Source organism: Dasypus novemcinctus, chromosome 15, assembly GCF_030445035.2.
Source record: "Dasypus novemcinctus isolate mDasNov1 chromosome 15, mDasNov1.1.hap2, whole genome shotgun sequence".
Lineage (NCBI taxonomy): Eukaryota > Metazoa > Chordata > Mammalia > Cingulata > Dasypodidae > Dasypus > Dasypus novemcinctus.
This window is the reverse complement of record NC_080687.1, coordinates 9,358,989-9,375,222: the sequence shown is the minus strand read 5'-3', so window position 1 is coordinate 9,375,222 and position 16,234 is coordinate 9,358,989. Positions and strand designations below refer to the sequence as shown.

The following is a 16,234-nucleotide window of genomic DNA, read 5'->3' as shown; positions in this document are numbered from 1 at the left end:
AAACTTAAAGGAATGAAGCTCTAATGGTTGAATGTCAGGCATCTTGCCAAATAAAGAGGCAAGTAGGCAGTGGACTAATATAAGATGGAGCTGCCCAAACGGGCTATAATGAAGGTGGTATTTTACTCTCTTGGAATCGTCTCTCCCATGCTGCTCTGCTAACCCTAAATCTTTGCTAATGCTCCAGCTACCCAGTGTTTGTGGCTTTTTGGAAACCTAGAAAATCAAAGTGGTGCTATAGGCGTTCTGGAGTCATCTGAAGGAACTTTGAACCACTGCTGGAATTATCGCGAGAGATGCTACCAAGATTATTCCAGACTTCAAGGCGTTCAGGGTCATATTCCTGAAATACGAAGCGGCCTTGGATTGAGGGAATTAGAGTAAGATGCTAAAGCCAAGCTGGCCCTCCCCTTGGGGTTGAGATTCGAGCAGGAGAATTTCTAGGTCTGTGCTGTGCAATAGGACTTCATGTGACGAAGAACATTTCACATTTGCTCTGTCCACTACAGCGGCCACTACCACCTGTGGCTCTTGAGCCCTGGAAATGCGGCTAGTGCGACTGAGGACCGGCTTTTAAAACTATTTCTCTTTAAGTAATTTAAATGTAAATAGCTACGTGTAGCTGGTGGCTACCATACTGGAAAGCACAGCTCTAGAAGTTTCTATACCTAGTAACTGCAAATGTGCCGGGAGAGCAAACACTTAAAATCATATCGAAGGGAGAATGCTGAGGTCAGCCAGGAAAAGGGCTGCAGAATGGATGGTCATGCCCGAGTGGTGGTGCAGGAATCAAAGCTGCATCAGAGCTCAGGGGGCTGCACGCAGAGCCCCACATGGGAAGCCGGGCAGTTTTCCCTTGACAGGGCTCATGGCCTTTTGCCTGCGGCTGTGTTTTTAAGAGCTTCTAACTTGCATTCAATCGCCTCGGGTCTTTTGAGAAGATCCAGGCCTGATGTCCAGGAGAGAAAAAATTTGCTAATAGAGAAAGATGTTAAGGTTGCATGTCAGAATGCCCAGTAGATTTTACTCTGTGAACAACTGATACACTGATTTTAAATACTAAAAGACATTTTAAAATAAGACTTCTTTATCTTACTTACTTGTTGCTAATATGCTGCTTTTGGGTTCTCCATGGGATCTTTTTGTTCTCCTGGCATGAGAAATTTTATTTTGCCACGAATCAACAAAATACCAAAAAAGGACACTTGGAATGAAATAAAACACATGTTTCCTATTCAAAGGATTTGTTTGTAATTTTCTCTAAATACTTATGAGATGACTTTCCAAACTTTAAAAGAGCAAAATACGGTGAAACTCCGTTTTGAAAATTCATCAGAAAGTCCACCTGCCTGACTGCCATGTCCTGTTGCCCTGGAGACAGGCTCAAGAGCCTGCTCTATTGTTTCAACTTGATGGGACAATACAATAGGCCAGTGTCTTTGGGACCCCACTGTTTCATGTGCCTTTAAATTTATCCCTATAGATAAGGGTACAATTAACAAAGACCTTGCAAGGAGGACCCCTGTCAGCACGGGACATCACTGAATCACGCCTTTCTAGTTTCCCTCAATGTGATGCTTTCTTTGGGAAAACAGGACGGCGTGGGGTGCGGTTTTTGAAACCCCTTAAAGGGAAAGGAGTCTGCAGAAGAGTGGGGTTACTGGGACTAAGACCTGGGGGGGGGGCAGGGGGAATATTCACCTCTGGAACTTCAATCTTACATTTCTTACAGCAAAAAAATGGTTTTGCTCTTTCCTAGAAAGGCTCGAGCTCAACCCCTTGGCCACATCCTCCCGTGGCAGGCGTCAGAGGCGCCAGGCGGGCCGTGGCGTGGGGGGCCGTGCTGCGCAGGCGCACTGGGGGCAGGCAGGGGGTGTCCACCCACCCGGGAGGGAAGCAGAAGCACGTGGAGCGTGCATTCCCTGCCGAGCGCTCTGCTTCCCTGGCCCATTTCCTGGGTGGTGTCATGTGTCTTAGGTGGGTAATGAAAGGGTGAATTGAACGGGAGTGAGAAAGGTGGATTGACTGATAGTTAAAAAGGGTGGGGGATCACTCTGCGGGGACCCCGGCCCCAGCCCCAATACTGAATCAGAATCTCTGCGAGGGAGGCCAGGGTGTTTTTTGCGTTCACAGAGCTCCGGCGCTCTGCGGCTCTTCTAGTCGTCTCTGGTAAGGCTCCCTGCCCTGGTGGATGTGACCCTAGGACAGGTCATATGTGAAGGGAAAGGGTGTGTAGGAGTGGGTGGGGCAGGAGTGGCCTGGGGCGGGAGCAGTGAATTTGGGCGTTCAGAGATAATAAAAATAGCTATTAAAAAATAATTATTAATAGAGCCTGGCTCCTCAAAGAGTGGCCGGTGGACCTTCAGCGGCGGCGACCTGAGGGAGCTCGTTAAAATGCAGAATTTCAGGCCCCATCCCAGACCTGTGGAATCAGAATCTGACCTGAACAGGCTCCCCAGGTGATTGCTCGGCACGTCCAAGTTTGAGAAGGGCAGTGGTATCTGAGCTAGACTCAGGTTTACCTGGGATACATTTCAAGGCTTGAGGGAGCACAGAACGGACGATGAAAACTCTTGAGCTCCTCCCTGAGCTGGCCCCACGAAGAGGGCGCAGCAAAACCCACCCAGCCCGTCAGGTGGGAAGGGAGGTCTGTGACTTCCATCCGCATTCCGCCTTGACCGTGTTCTGGTCGTGGCACAGGCCACCGTGATAAGGAGGGGACCCTGGAACCCGCCGGCCTGGGCCGCACCTCCAGGTGGTCCCTCCAACGCCGAGCCCGCGGGTGAGAGGCACAGGTGCTCTCTGTGCTGCACCTGTAGGTGGGACAATAACATACCAACAGGTGTTAACATTCCCAGAAAGAAGGGAAGGACTTTCCAGCCATGCAAGGGACCGTCCTGTGCCAAGGCCTGTGGTGGGAGGGACCTCGTGAGCTGGGAGGGACAGTCAGACTCTGCTGGGGGCAGAAGTAGAGGGACATGGCTTGAAATGTGGAGGAAGGAAAGGAGTCATTCTGTGCAGGTCACAGAGGCTCTGTGGCAGTGACAGTTGTACCTCTTCCTGGGGAGCAAGTAGGGGGCTGGGGGTCAGCCAGATCGCTCAGTCTTCTGTAATTCACCCCTGCCACTAGCGAATGGCATCCTCCTGATCAGAAAGGAAGGAGTCTCGGACTCATCTGACAGCATAGGCTCCTTCCAGATAAACCAGAGGATTCTAGGTCAGCACCCATCCTCCAGGAGAACCAGATGCAACGCCTTCGCCTCACCTTAGGAGGGATAGCTCAATAGTGCTGGGCACCTAGAAATTTCACTGAGGTGGAAGGCCCCTAAATGTTTGTTGGATTTATCTCCCACCTCTGACACACAAATGCTGTACTAACTAGGCTAGAGAAGTTGCTACTTCTTGCCCAGTAGATTAAACCAGTATAATGTCATCAACATAATGGACCAGTGTGATGTCTTATGGATGGCAGAAACAACCATGGCCCTTGAAGACAATATTATGATGTTCGGCTGGAGAGTTGATATGATTCTGAGGTAAGAGAGTGAAGGTGTATATTGCTGGCCTTGCCAGCTGAAAGCAAACTGTTTCTGGTGGTCTTTATTAACATGCATTGAGAAAAAAAACATTTGACAGATCAGGTACCAGGGGATGTGTTGATTTGCTCAAGTAGTAATACCACTTTTGAAAGAGCAGCTGCAACTGGAGTCACCACCTGGTTGAGTTTATGATAACCCACTGTCATTCTCCAAGATCTACTTGTTTGCCAAGGCCTTTTGCCATTTGCCAAGGCCAAATAGGAGAGTTGAATGGGGATGTGGTGGGAATCACCACTCCTGCAGCCTTCACATTCTTGATGGTGGCATTGATCTCTGCAATCCCTCCAGGAATCTGGTATTACTTTTGACTTAACTATTTTGGGAAGCGGACTTGGCCCAATGAATAGGGCGTCTGCCTACCACATGGGATGTCCGTGGTTCAAACCCCGGGCCTCCCTTACCTGTGTGGAGCTGGCCCATGCACAGTGCTGATGTTGTGCAAGGAGTGCCATGCCATGCAGGGGTGTCCCCCACCCCGTAGGGGAGCCCCACACACCCCGTAAGGAGAGCCGCTCAGCACAAAAGAAAGTTCAGCCTGCCCAGGATTGGTGGCCGCACACATGGAGAGTTGACACAGCAAGATGATGCAACAAGAATAGACACAGATTCCTGGTGCCACTGACAACAATACAACAATGGAAGTGGACACGGAAGAACACGCAGCGAATAGACACAGAGAGCAGACAACTGGGGTGGGGGGAGAGGAAATGGGAGAGAAATAAATAAAAAATAAATCTTAAAAAAAACCCAAAAAACTATATTGCTAGATAGAGGCAGTTACTGTGGCTTCTATTTGGCCTTTCCTACCATATTAGCTTTAACTCGACAAGTCAGAAAGTATATGGGGATTTTGCCGGTTGCTAAGTATATTTCTTCCAACTATATGCTCTGGAATGGAGGAAATAATTGTGAGACAGACCTGCATTAAAGCTCCACTGATCACCTGACCTTTGTAAGCCCCTGCTCTGATGGTTTGAAGTTTTGTGAATCCCAGAAAAGATCCTGTTCTTCGAACTAATCCATTCCTGTGGGTGTGGGACCCTTTGATTGCATTAGATTCAATTAAGGGACCACTTGATGAGATCGCTGTAAGGCCTTTGATTGGAGGCTTAAATAAATGCAGAACTGAAAGCAGAAACACGTAGAGAAAGAGAGCCGCCATTTTACCCCGCCCTGTTAGAGAAGACCTCAAGACGGCCGACAGCTGCAGAAGGACAAAGAAGCCCCGAGAGCCTGAGACAGAGGTCCTGGAGGCTGGATGCTGGAATCGGCACAACACAGAGGCACAGAAAGAGGCCCCTGGGAGGCTAAGTTACGGAATGCTCAAAACCAATAGAGAAAGCAGCCCGGAGGAGAAGGCAGAGAACCAGTCTGATAGCCACAATTTAGCCTTGCCATGTGGCAGAGTCCAGGATTGCCCACAGCTGACCTTTGTGAGATAGCATCTCTGAAGATACCTTGATTTGGACATTTTCATAGCCTCAAACTGTAAACTTTTACCCTAATAAATTCCTATTGTAAAAGCCAAAATAATAATAATGTTCCTACTGCACTGGGTTGTCATCAGGAGCAAATAATGAAGCCGAATAGGCACTTATCACAGGTCTGAAAGCTGCCAGGTGCTCAGTAACTGCAGGACGCTGTCAATGTCCCCCTGCACCTTCTATGGTGATGGCCACGTCCTCACCTCCCTGGACCTCAGCTTCCACGGGGAGAACACAAGGACCATCGTGACCAGTCACTGCAAAACTGAAACCGAGGTTCCAAGGCTGGCCTGGACGTCCTGACGGAGGAGGGACAGGTATAAGCCGTGACCTCCAGCCAAGCCTGGCGAGCAGGCAAAGCCTCCCGGGTCAGGGGAAGGGCTCATGGGTGTTTCCTCAAGTCCAGTGAGACTCAGACCACCCTCAGGGGTGGGATAAGGTGAAAGGTCAGTGGGTCCTGCCAGCCTGTCCTGTCCCTACCTCCACCCACCGCCCACAGTCGGCCACCCAGGAGGGGACGTTTGCTTAGAGGCCAGTGTGTAAACAGCCTTGTGGGCTTCTGGCTGTGTGAGGTCGGGAGCAGCAGGGTTTTACCCCCCTGGAGCTTGTCCTGCAGCCCCACACCTCCCTTGTTCCTTTTGTGTTTTAGACAGTCCTCGAGAAAGCTGACCATTCTGTGCTCACTCCTCTCCTGACAGCCGGCAGTCCCTTTTGTCATTTTGACTTCCTGTGGGGCTGCAGCCAAGCATAGCTTCTACCCTTCTTCATTTGCAGGACCACGAGACAGGCGATAAAACTTTTTTCCTCCCTCCTGTGGCTTGCTTCGTGCCTGTGGGACAGAAAAGCTGACCCTGGATTTGCTGCCGTTAGGGAGACTGGGATGGTTTCTGCATTGGCTGTAGAGACTCACATTGGCCTTCACCAAGGCTTGGGCAGAAGGAACCAGCGGAATCTGCCCAGAGTGCCTCAGGACACGTCAGGGCCCGCACGCTCACACAGCCACTGCCGGGGTCCCTGCCAGCCTACCGAAGTCTCTGGGCTGAGAATGAAGCCCAGTTTGGGAGGAAAAGGATCGGGGCCAATTCACTGTGTCCTGCTGCTCTGCCTCACGCCTCACCAGATGTCCTCGGCTCAGCTTTGTCTTGGCCTTCCTCGTCTTCCAAAATGGCTTCTCCGAGGGCTCCACATCCCCTCAAATTACCATTGCTAAATCTAAAACCAAGGTCAGCACTTGAGAAGTTTACTCTGTGCCAAGCAAGTCTTGGGTTTTCCCTTTAATAATTTGTGGCCACACCTGGAACCATCCAGAAAACCTTTGGCAGCAAAATGTTCCCCTCACAGAGACATGTTAAAATTTTAATCCGGCCGGAGTCGAGATGCCAGTCCTGACCGTCTTCAGGCATCCAGTCCCCGTACCCCTACCCTGACTTTTGTAGGCTGAGCTGTTCCATTGTGTCTTTCGAGTCGGGTGATGGACTCTCTCTGTCTGAGGAACAATGTTAGTTCCTGTTCAGAATAATGCACATTTGTGGTGCCACAAGATAGTGACTAGTAACCCCCAGCTTCTCCTAATGCTTCTCTGGGAAGACAGAGTTTTGAAGCCTGACCTCACTGGTGACTCCTCAATGTGGAGAGAAATAGAGAAGCAGGTGGGAAGCGGATTTGGCTCACCTGATAGAGCATCCGCCTACCACATGGGAGGTCCAAGGTTCAAACCCAGGGCCTCCTGACCCATGTGGTGAGCTGGCCCACGCACAATGCTGATGTGCACAAGGAGTGCCCTGCCATGCAGGGGTGTCCCCTATGTAGAGGAGCCCCCCATGCAAGGAGTGCGCACCGTAAGGAGAGCTGCCCAGTGTGAAAAAAGCATAGCCTGCCCAGGAATGGCACCGCACACACGGAGAGCTGATGCAGCAAGATAACGCAACAAAAAGAGACACAGATTCTGGGTGCTGCTGACAAGAATACAAGTGGACACAGAAGACACACAGTGAATAAACACAGAGAGCAGACACCTGGGGGCAGGGGGGAATGGGAGAGAAATTAAAAAAATAAATCTTTTAAAAAAAGAGAAGCAGGTGTCAGTGTTTCCCTCCTCCTGAGAAGAGTATCCTCCTTTTCACAAAAGAGAAATGGCACATGGGGATACCGGCTCTGGAGCATGTGGTCTGTATCTGGGTAGGTCTCTCTCTGGCATCCTCCAAAAGATCTCATAACAGGAGGTGAGTTTTCAGGACGTTGGAGGCACTTGTGACACTCTGCCCCAGCTCAACAGCTGGAACGGCTCATTGGCCTTGTCTTCTGTGGGGTGCGGGCTTCTGGATCCTTCCAATGATCAGTTCCTTTGGGTCCTGGTCAGAGGGGAGACAGTGGCTGAGTCTCCTTCTCTGCACAGCAGCCTGGGCTGCTCTTTGACAATCTTGTCCTTCCAAACAACAGTGTTCTTGATTTGAAAAGAATATGCTGGTCCCAACTTCTGGGGTTACTCTTCGTGGGTAACAAGCCTTCCATTCACTTTCAGAGGGTCTCTTTCTGCGAGGCCTCAGAGAAGCCTTCGTTGTTAGGAGAGCGGGGCGTGGACCTGGAGGACGGGGTGGCCCCACCCACGAACTTTCCTGGCTCACAAACACTGAGAAACAAGCCCCTCTCCTCTCGATAGAAGCCTTTTCAGGTTTGGAGGAGGCAGCGTTCTCTTTGTGTCTCTTTCGTGTGTCTCTCAGACCCGGTGAAAAATGACTGCAATGAAAACGCGGCTTAGTTCTCCTTATTTGTGATACACCCTCTCAACTGGACACAAACAAGTAGTTCTTCGAACCGCCACGAGACACATTATACGAAGACTAGGAGAATCATTCAGAGACAGGCGATACGTTCCTTAAAACAGAAAAGAATATGTTCTTTGGAGAAGAGGAAAACTTCAACTGGTCCTTTCTTGGCTGGGGAAGAAAATGGACTTGAACTAAGCTCCCCTTAAACCACTGTAGCAGACAACCAGGAGCACGGATGCAAAAAGGAAACTCATTTTCAAAAGGCACGAAAGCACTGCCTTTGAACTCTACCCCTCCCTGTTCGTCAACCATCATCTCCCTCTAGGAGACGCGGGACCTGGCTCTGGATGCTCCGGCTCTCAGGATGCTCGTAGGATTTGTCCCCAAGTATCCTACTGCTCCTCATCCCGAATGTGTGTTGGTCCCTCCCTCAGAACGGCTCTTCCTCTCGATTTCCTATCTCTGCAAATGATGTCAACTACCATTGCCAAATCCTGTTGTCGCTCTATCTCTCCAGTGACTCCAGAATCTCTGCCCCCAGCCCATGTTCCCAGCACCAACACTAGTGAAAGACCTCATTACTGCGTCCCCTGGCAATTGCACCTGGCTTCGAACTTGCTACCTCATCTCCAGACTTTCGCCACTCCACTCCTTTCGACGCGGTTCAGGCCAAATTGATTTTTTTGAAGCTGAGCTATGGCCATAACATTCCTGTAGCAGACCTGGTGTCATCTGTGGCTGTTTAATATCATTGAACATCTTTGGAGTCTTGCCTTCCTACGCTAGAAACCAGAAAACTACCTGTTCCCAGACTCCTTTGCAGCCGAGGCTCAGGCGCGTGAGTTCAGTTCTGGGAGTCACAGGTAACTCGCGCACCTGCAAGAGATGTGAGTTCACCACGAGCAGGAATCCGTTCTCCTGGCAAATGCCGTCTGGGGTTTCCTGCGACGTCAGGCACGTTGGTGGTGTGTGTTTTCACCACAGGCGCTCCTCTTACCCAGCCACAGATCTGGCTGCTTAATGTGCCTGAAGGTTCTTTAAGCTACCCAGTGTTGTAGGATAAATTCTCTCTCAGCTTAGATTAGGCAGAGTGGATTCTGTTGTTGGCAACTAATACACAAAAATAAAAAAAATAAATATTGACTGGCCTCTCAGTGCCTGGTGAAGCAGGCTTTCAAGTCCATCGTAAGTTGTGATTCTTGATTTTTCCTGCTTTTGTTGCCTTTGGTATTTGCATTTCCTCAGACTTCATGATTTTTTCACCCTTACTCATTGTTTTCCTGCATTGGCTCCTACTTTATGTGAACTACTTACTTTCTAAAATAACCATCAAGAATGAGTTTTTATGATGAGGACGTTCCAAAGTTCAATCTGTGGCTCTCTCCATTTTGATTTTTAGCCATCGAGAGAAGCAGCTCCTGAAGGCCAGAAACGAGCTAATAGATGTCAGATGTAAATATGACATGGCTTGGGGGAAAAACCCTCTAAAACATTGAAGGGGAACATTATTATCATCAAAAATGCTTTTTGATGATGTATTTCTGCACACCTTTAATTTTCTTCTAATATTCTCAGTTCTGTGACTTTGTACAACATCAAACACATGGTCCAAAGTGAAAGATTCAGTCAAAGAAGTTTCCCAGTAATACAGCTAAAACATCTGGATGACTTAATTTCTTCTTTTCCAACATATGCTTGCCCTTGTGTAGAAATAGTCTGTGTCATTTGCCTAGACAATTAGAATGTTCCTGGCAAAGCCCATCCTTCACCTTCACGTGAATCTTTACAAATCTGCAATTTTTGGGAAGCTCTTTTTCCACCCTTGAAAGACAAAGGCATCACGGAAGCTTTGAGAACACTAATAGGAAGGAATGCAATATTAATTACAGACTCTCCTCCCGGGCTTGCTTGAATAATATTGAAATCATGAGGCAGAGGTTTTCCTTCCTTCTGAAAGGAAGAAAAGGAGGTGTGGGTCTGAACAGGATGCCCTTGGTTTTGCTAAGCCCCAGGAGGATGGAGGCAATTGCTCATAATCGATCCTCGACCTGCACTGAATGTGGTCGTGTGCGGCTGGGACAGGCACCCTGGGTCACTGTCTGCTCAAGGGGCCTGGCACCACCTGTGGCCGTGACCTTCGGCCACACTCGGGCTGACTTGCCGCCATGCGGTTCTGTCGGCAGCGCCAGCGTGCCCAAGCAACAGCCCTGGTTTCCCAACAGGTTACAATGACACAGCCCCGTGTCAGGAGCTCTCCCTGAGTTTCAGTTTAAAAGCTTTTCTTCTCTTGGCAAAGAAAACATTAAGGTCTACAATGTCCACTGATGCCAAGTTCGTTTAAACTCATTACCCTTATTCTTCCCTTGTTTTCACTCCCTGGGTATGCCACAATCATCACTGCGAACTGGCACCATCAACAACACAATTGAAAACCTGAGTGCACCAGAGAAAGCAGAATGAAGCCAAGGACTCTTATCCTACCAGGTGACAGCTTTTTGGATTATACTTATAAACAATTTTAACCATAGCAGCCTTATTACCTGAGTGGCAAATGCCACAAAATTCTGTTGCCAACATTTTGTATGTTAGATATTCATTACTAAATTTTAGAGAGAAAATACAAAGCTTCTTTTCATTTCACTTAAATTAATTCAAGTTTTCTTTGTTCTGCCTAGATTATTTGCTATTAACATATATAGACCACAGGTTTTGTTTGTGTGAACCTATTGGAAGTTCCCATCATAACTCACTTTATACATGAAGGGACTGGATTTTTTAAGAAACAAAAGCATTTGTAACAATGTTTCTGAATGAAGACTCTTCTGGTCACTGTAGAAAATGCTTTTGATTTAACAGAAAAATGCCTTTCAGCTTTCCCTCTAGTGTGCCGAATGGAAGTTCATCCCTGAGCCATATGGAATAATTACTTGTTGGCAAGGAGAGAGGAATGTTTGCATTCCCTCCAAACGTCGTTAATCCTTCTGTCTGGTAATGATCTGTGAGCTAAGGAGGCATTCACCATCCTTCAACATGTTTCTGGAACAGTCAAACTTGACCCCACTATGTGGACAGCAATAGGGTTGGGGCAGATTACATTAGTTAACTGGTTAATAATCTTCTCCATATATACTTAGGTGAAACCGGACCATCTCCTCATTTGGTTGTCAGATGCTCCAGAGGAAATTGAGATGAAAACACCAAAGTTCAGTTAATACTTTAATAATTTGGGTTTTATTATTTTACAAAGCTTTCTCAGATAGGGATCAAGCACACATCTATTTTCTGACTCCCTCTTCTAAAATTTATTAAAACACAACTTCTTTCAATTTAAGGGACTAGACTATCCCTCCAGATGCCCATCTCTGGGAGCCCTAGGACAATCTGCAGGAATGAAATGATTTAAGCATAACCCTTTAATATTACAGGTTCTGTTGAGCTGATCTCAAAGGTATCGTCTGGATCCAAGATCGAGAGGGGTAACCTGGGGTGAACGTAGGTGTATATCCATTTGTGTCCTCAGCATGAAGCTGAACTATATTGGAGATGCCAAGGGCCAGGCACAGGATGGGTGCTTGTTGATTACACACTGGTGGAGATGATAACCTGTATTTTCACTTGAACTGTTATTGAAGTGAGTGCATCTGATCCTTCCTCTATCAGGCTATCAGCAGCTGTTTAGTGCCTGGGAAGATGAGAACCATGACAACATAGTGCTGGCCCCTCACCTGGATGCCCCCGTGTGAAGGTGCACAGGCTGCTGGAATGGGCACGGGACATCTGGCTAGAGGACGGTCCTGCCACTTAGGAGTGGTTTCATGGTGGGTGGCTCTCTTATTTCTCATCTGCAAAATGGGAGTAATCATGTGTTTTTGACTGATGGGAAGGATGAAATGAGATAATATATGTAACATATATATGAGATATATATGAGATAATATATAGATAACATCTAGCACTATGTAAGTGTTAGTTGAACCTGAATCTGGATCTCAACTCACTGAACACTGGACCAAACATGTATGCCTGGGGAACCCTGGAAATGCAGGGATCCCCATGATCCTGGTCTCCTTAGGAAACGTCACTGGAAGTATAAGGCCTCTAGGCATCTGATCAAATTCTAGGGAGACACAGGCTTGGTTTTGAGGTGTCTGAGAAAAATTGGAAGTGAAACTTACTCTGCTCTAAGACCTTCTGGAATAACTTGAGAGTGGATGGGGAACTCCTCAAACCACCCTCCCAGAGAGCCTTCCAATGGAAGGGAACCCTCAGACCTTCTTTGTGGTCGACCAGAATCCCCTGGGATGACCTGGGTCTGAATGAACTTCCAGGGGCCTACAAATCCTTTTGGGCCCCAGATTGCTGGAGAACCATGCAGTGGATCTTTCTGGAAAATTCAAGATCAGTTCTTTTTATTTTCAGACTAATTTTTTTAACCCCCCCCGCCCCGTTGTCTGCTCTCTGTGTCCATTCGTCATGTGTTCTTCTGTGTCCACTTGCATTCTTGTCAGTGGCACCAGGAATCTGTGTCTCATTTTGTTGCGTCATTTTGCTGTGTCAACTCTCCATGTGTGCGGCACCACTCCTGCACAGGCTGCCCTTTTTTATTCACGTGGGCTGGCACTCCTTGAGGGGTGCACTCCTTGCATGTGGGGCTCCCTACATGGGGGACACCCCTGCATGGCAGGGCACTCCTTGCGCACATCAGCACTGTGTGTGAGCCACTGCACCACACAGGTCAGGAGGCCCTGGGTTTGAACCCTGGACCTCCTATGTCATAGATGGATGCTCTATCTGTTGAGCCAAATCCACTTCCCCAAGATCAATTCTTGTTTGCCACATGTTAGGGAATGTGCTTCTTCTTCTTTTATAAGTCACCACCTCCTTAGTTTAAAGGCCCCCTAACTGATCTGAAAAGGCAGGACTGGAAATAGCGGGCCAGGGGGTGAAGATGCTTCCTGTTTTGAGTGGAAGGAGCATGGACCTTGAACTTCGACAGGCACAGGTTCTTTCAGGAGCTGTGTATGTGGCTAAGGTCTTCGACATGGCTATGCCTCAAGTTCCTCCTTGTGAAGAGGTTATAAGAGCACCTGTCTCTCAGGGTTATGAGGCTTCAGCGCGACCATGAGTGTTCAAGACCCTGTCCCTAACAGGCATTCAGTAAATGCCAGTTCTCCTTCCTCTCCCAACAGCCAGCTCCCCATCTTTTCCCTCAGGAGTCTTTGCTTCCTGGCTGCTAAAACAAATACTAAATGGTGGGTTGGCTTAAACAATGGGAATTTATTGGCTCATGGTTTTGAGGCTAGGAGAAGTTCAAAATTGATGCCTCAGTAAGGCTGTATTTTCTCCCTGAAGACTGTGGCATTTTGGGCCTGGCTCCTGGGGACCCTTGGTCCTCGGCTTCTCTGTCACATGGCAGTGCACGTGTGACGTCCTCTCTTTTCTTCTCTGGGTCCCGTTGACTTGAGCTTCTTCCCGTGGCTTCCTCTATGTCTGAACGTCATGGTGCTTATAAAGGACTCTGTAATCTGATGAATGCCCCGCCGGCTTCATTAGGGCCACACCTTAACTGAAGTTGTTAGGAATGTCAACTGCATGACTCTCTAAGAGGGGGTCACTGAAGTTCAGCCTGGGTCCCTACCCACCAGGTGAGGACCAAGACCAAGAACTGGCCCAAAGTTGGGCTCACAGTTCAACCTGCCACAGGCTGTGCCGATGGCCACCTCCTGTGCCCATTCGCCCTTCACTTCCGTCCTCCCTGCTCTTGCATTTCCCACCTACTCTCCACATCTCTGCTGCTTTCCCCATTGGTCCTTGAGGCACAGTTGCTTCCTCCTGCCTGTCCTTTCCCACCCGGGTATTTTCATGGGCACTTCTTTTGGGCCTTTCTGCTCTGCCTTCCTTCAGGTAGCCTGTGCATCTCCGGCAGGGCCAAGGTACCTGGCCTTGATGGTCCTCAGTGAGCAAAGCGGCGGGCAGTGTCGGCGTGTCAGCCACTAGGCGGGTGTGGTCCAGGGCCCCTGGCCGCCGGGGCCGGGAGGGGGGACAGCACTCCACCGTAGGCTGCTCTGGGGGATGTCTGGGGGATGTCTGGGGACTTGGCCCGGGCAGCAGGAGGAGAAGGCGAGCTGATCTGAACCTCATGCTTAAGGAGAACTTTTCTTATCGCTCAGTGTCAATGTGGCCATGCAAAGCAGGTAAAGGTGAGGGAAGTAGAACCGAGAAATGATAGAAAATGAGGAGGAAAAGGTCTGGAGGTGGTGGGTTGATTTTATGTCATATCCCTTTATATCACCTCTTTGGCATAAATGCAGAAGGACATCAGAATGCAGGGGCAGTGAGAGCCAGGCGGCGCATTCAAAGAAATCTAGGCGGGAAGGGGGACGCCCGTTAGCACGCCCTGCCCTTCCTCTCCACGCGGGCCTCCGTGGGCACGGCGCTCGGGAGGGAGGCCGAAGGTGCTGTTTTGGGCGCTGCTCTTCAGACTGCCGGTCCCGACCCTTTAAGGGGCATGCAATCGATTTAGGGGATAAGAGCCAGCATTCTTTGAGACTTTTAAATGGAAGTATAATGCATACAATCAAGTACATCAATCTTAAATGTATGGCTCAGTACCTTTTTTTACCTATGCATATAGCCTTGTAGTCAACGTCCAGATCAAGATATGGGATTTTCCCAACATCCCTAAGGCTCCCTCATGTGCAGTCCCAGTCCATACTTGCCACCCTTTCTGCCCAGAGATAATCACTTTTTAAACTTCTATCACCATAGAGTAGTCTTGCCTAGCTTTGATCACCATATAAGTGGAATTATATAGTACACACTTTTTTGTCTGGCTTACTTTGCATAAACATTTTGTCCACGTGATGGTAATTCATTCTTTTCTTATAGCTGTGTATTATTTTATTGTATGAGTGCACCAGACTTAAAAAGTAAGTTCTACTGTAGAGGGACACTAGGGTCAATTCCAGTTTTGTGTATTCTTACATCTGTCCTTTGGTGTACATGTTCACTCGTTTTTCTTGGGTATATTCCTAGGAGTAGAATTGCCGGATCCTAGAGAGGGGGTGTATTTAAATACTGTCAAACTGCTTTCCAAAGCTTCACTGTCCAAAATGATAGCCACCAGCCTATCCTCACGGCTGTTTAAAATTAAATGTGGCTATTTAACAATACATTCACTTAATTTTACATCAGGTTAAACTTAAAATTCAGTTCTTCAGTCACACCAGGCACCTTTCAAGAGGCTTTTAGGGGGAAGCAGATTTGGCCCAAAGGATAGGGAGTTTGCCTACCACATGGGAGGCCCAAGGTCCAAACCCCGGGCCTCCTTGACCCGTGTGGAGCTTTCCCATGCACAGTACTGATGTGTGCAAGGAGTGCCGTGCCACACAGGTGTGTCCCCCGCGTGGGGGAGCCCCATGCACAAGGAGTGTGCCCCGTAAGGAGAGCCGCCCAGTGCAAAAAAAGTGCAGCCTGCCCAGGAATGGCACCGCACACATGGGGAGCTGATGCAGCAAGATGATGCGACAAAATGAGACAGATTCCAGGTGCCGCTGACAAGAATACAGAAGAACACACAGTGAATGGACAGAGCAGACAACTGGGGGGGGGGGAGGGGAAGGGGAAAGAAAGAAATAAAAAATAAATCTTAAAAAAAAAGACCTAAAAAAAAAAAGAGTTTATTAGGGGAAGTGGATGTGGCTCAAGTGATTGAGCTCCTGCCTATCACATGGGAGGTCCCGGGTTTGGTTCCTGGTGCCTCTTAGAGAAGATGAGCAAGACAGCAAGCTGGCACAATGGGCTGGTGCAGCGAACTGACACAAAAAGATGATGCAACGAGAGACACGGGGAGGAAAACATAATGAGAGACACAACAAAACGGGGCTCGGAGGTGGCTCAGGCGATTAGGTCCTCCCTCCCACACGGGAGACCAGGGGTTTGGTTCCCTGTGCCTCCTGAAAGGAAGAGGAACGGACAGCGAGCACAAACAATTAGGCAGTGGGGAGAAATAGATAGCTAAAATACATCTTAAAAAAAAAAAAGAGCTTGTTAGCCAGGGGGTGCTAATGCCACTAAGGGACAGTGTTAAGATGGACAGTTTCCACCATCACAGAAAGTTCTGTTAGACCGCGATGTCCCAAAGCGACTTCCAGCATTTTTCAAAAAACAAAAAGCAAACAAAATATCAGAGTGTGTTTTACAGAATAAGGATAAGCATTGTTTCATGAGACTTTTGTTGAGTGATAACTATGCAGACGTGTGTACTTGGTTGCAGTATGAAATGTCCTGCTCTCCGTATGTCGTAGGAAAGCCACTGGTGTGGGGCAGGCTCTTGTTATCTTTGGCTAGAGATGCAGAGAGCAGCAGAAGAGAGGAGGGATGT

General features: G+C 48.5%; 1 long non-coding RNA gene across 3 annotated transcripts in view; it reads left to right on the top strand.

Moving 5' to 3' along the window:
- The first annotated feature begins 1,901 nt into the window (after positions 1-1,901).
- LOC111760641 (uncharacterized) overlaps positions 1,902-16,234 on the top strand; it is a 31,588-nt gene continuing 17,255 nt past the window's right edge. Inside the window, exons 1-4 of one of the 3 annotated variants that reach the window (XR_011645786.1) lie at positions 1,902-1,977; positions 3,383-3,536; positions 10,298-10,335; positions 11,512-11,669. This is a non-coding gene — a long non-coding RNA (uncharacterized lncRNA). Of the gene's footprint in view, positions 1,978-3,382; positions 3,537-5,618; positions 10,336-11,511; positions 11,670-16,234 lie in introns of those variants that run through there. The other 2 variants (XR_011645785.1, XR_002794269.3) reach the window with 2 other exon arrangements.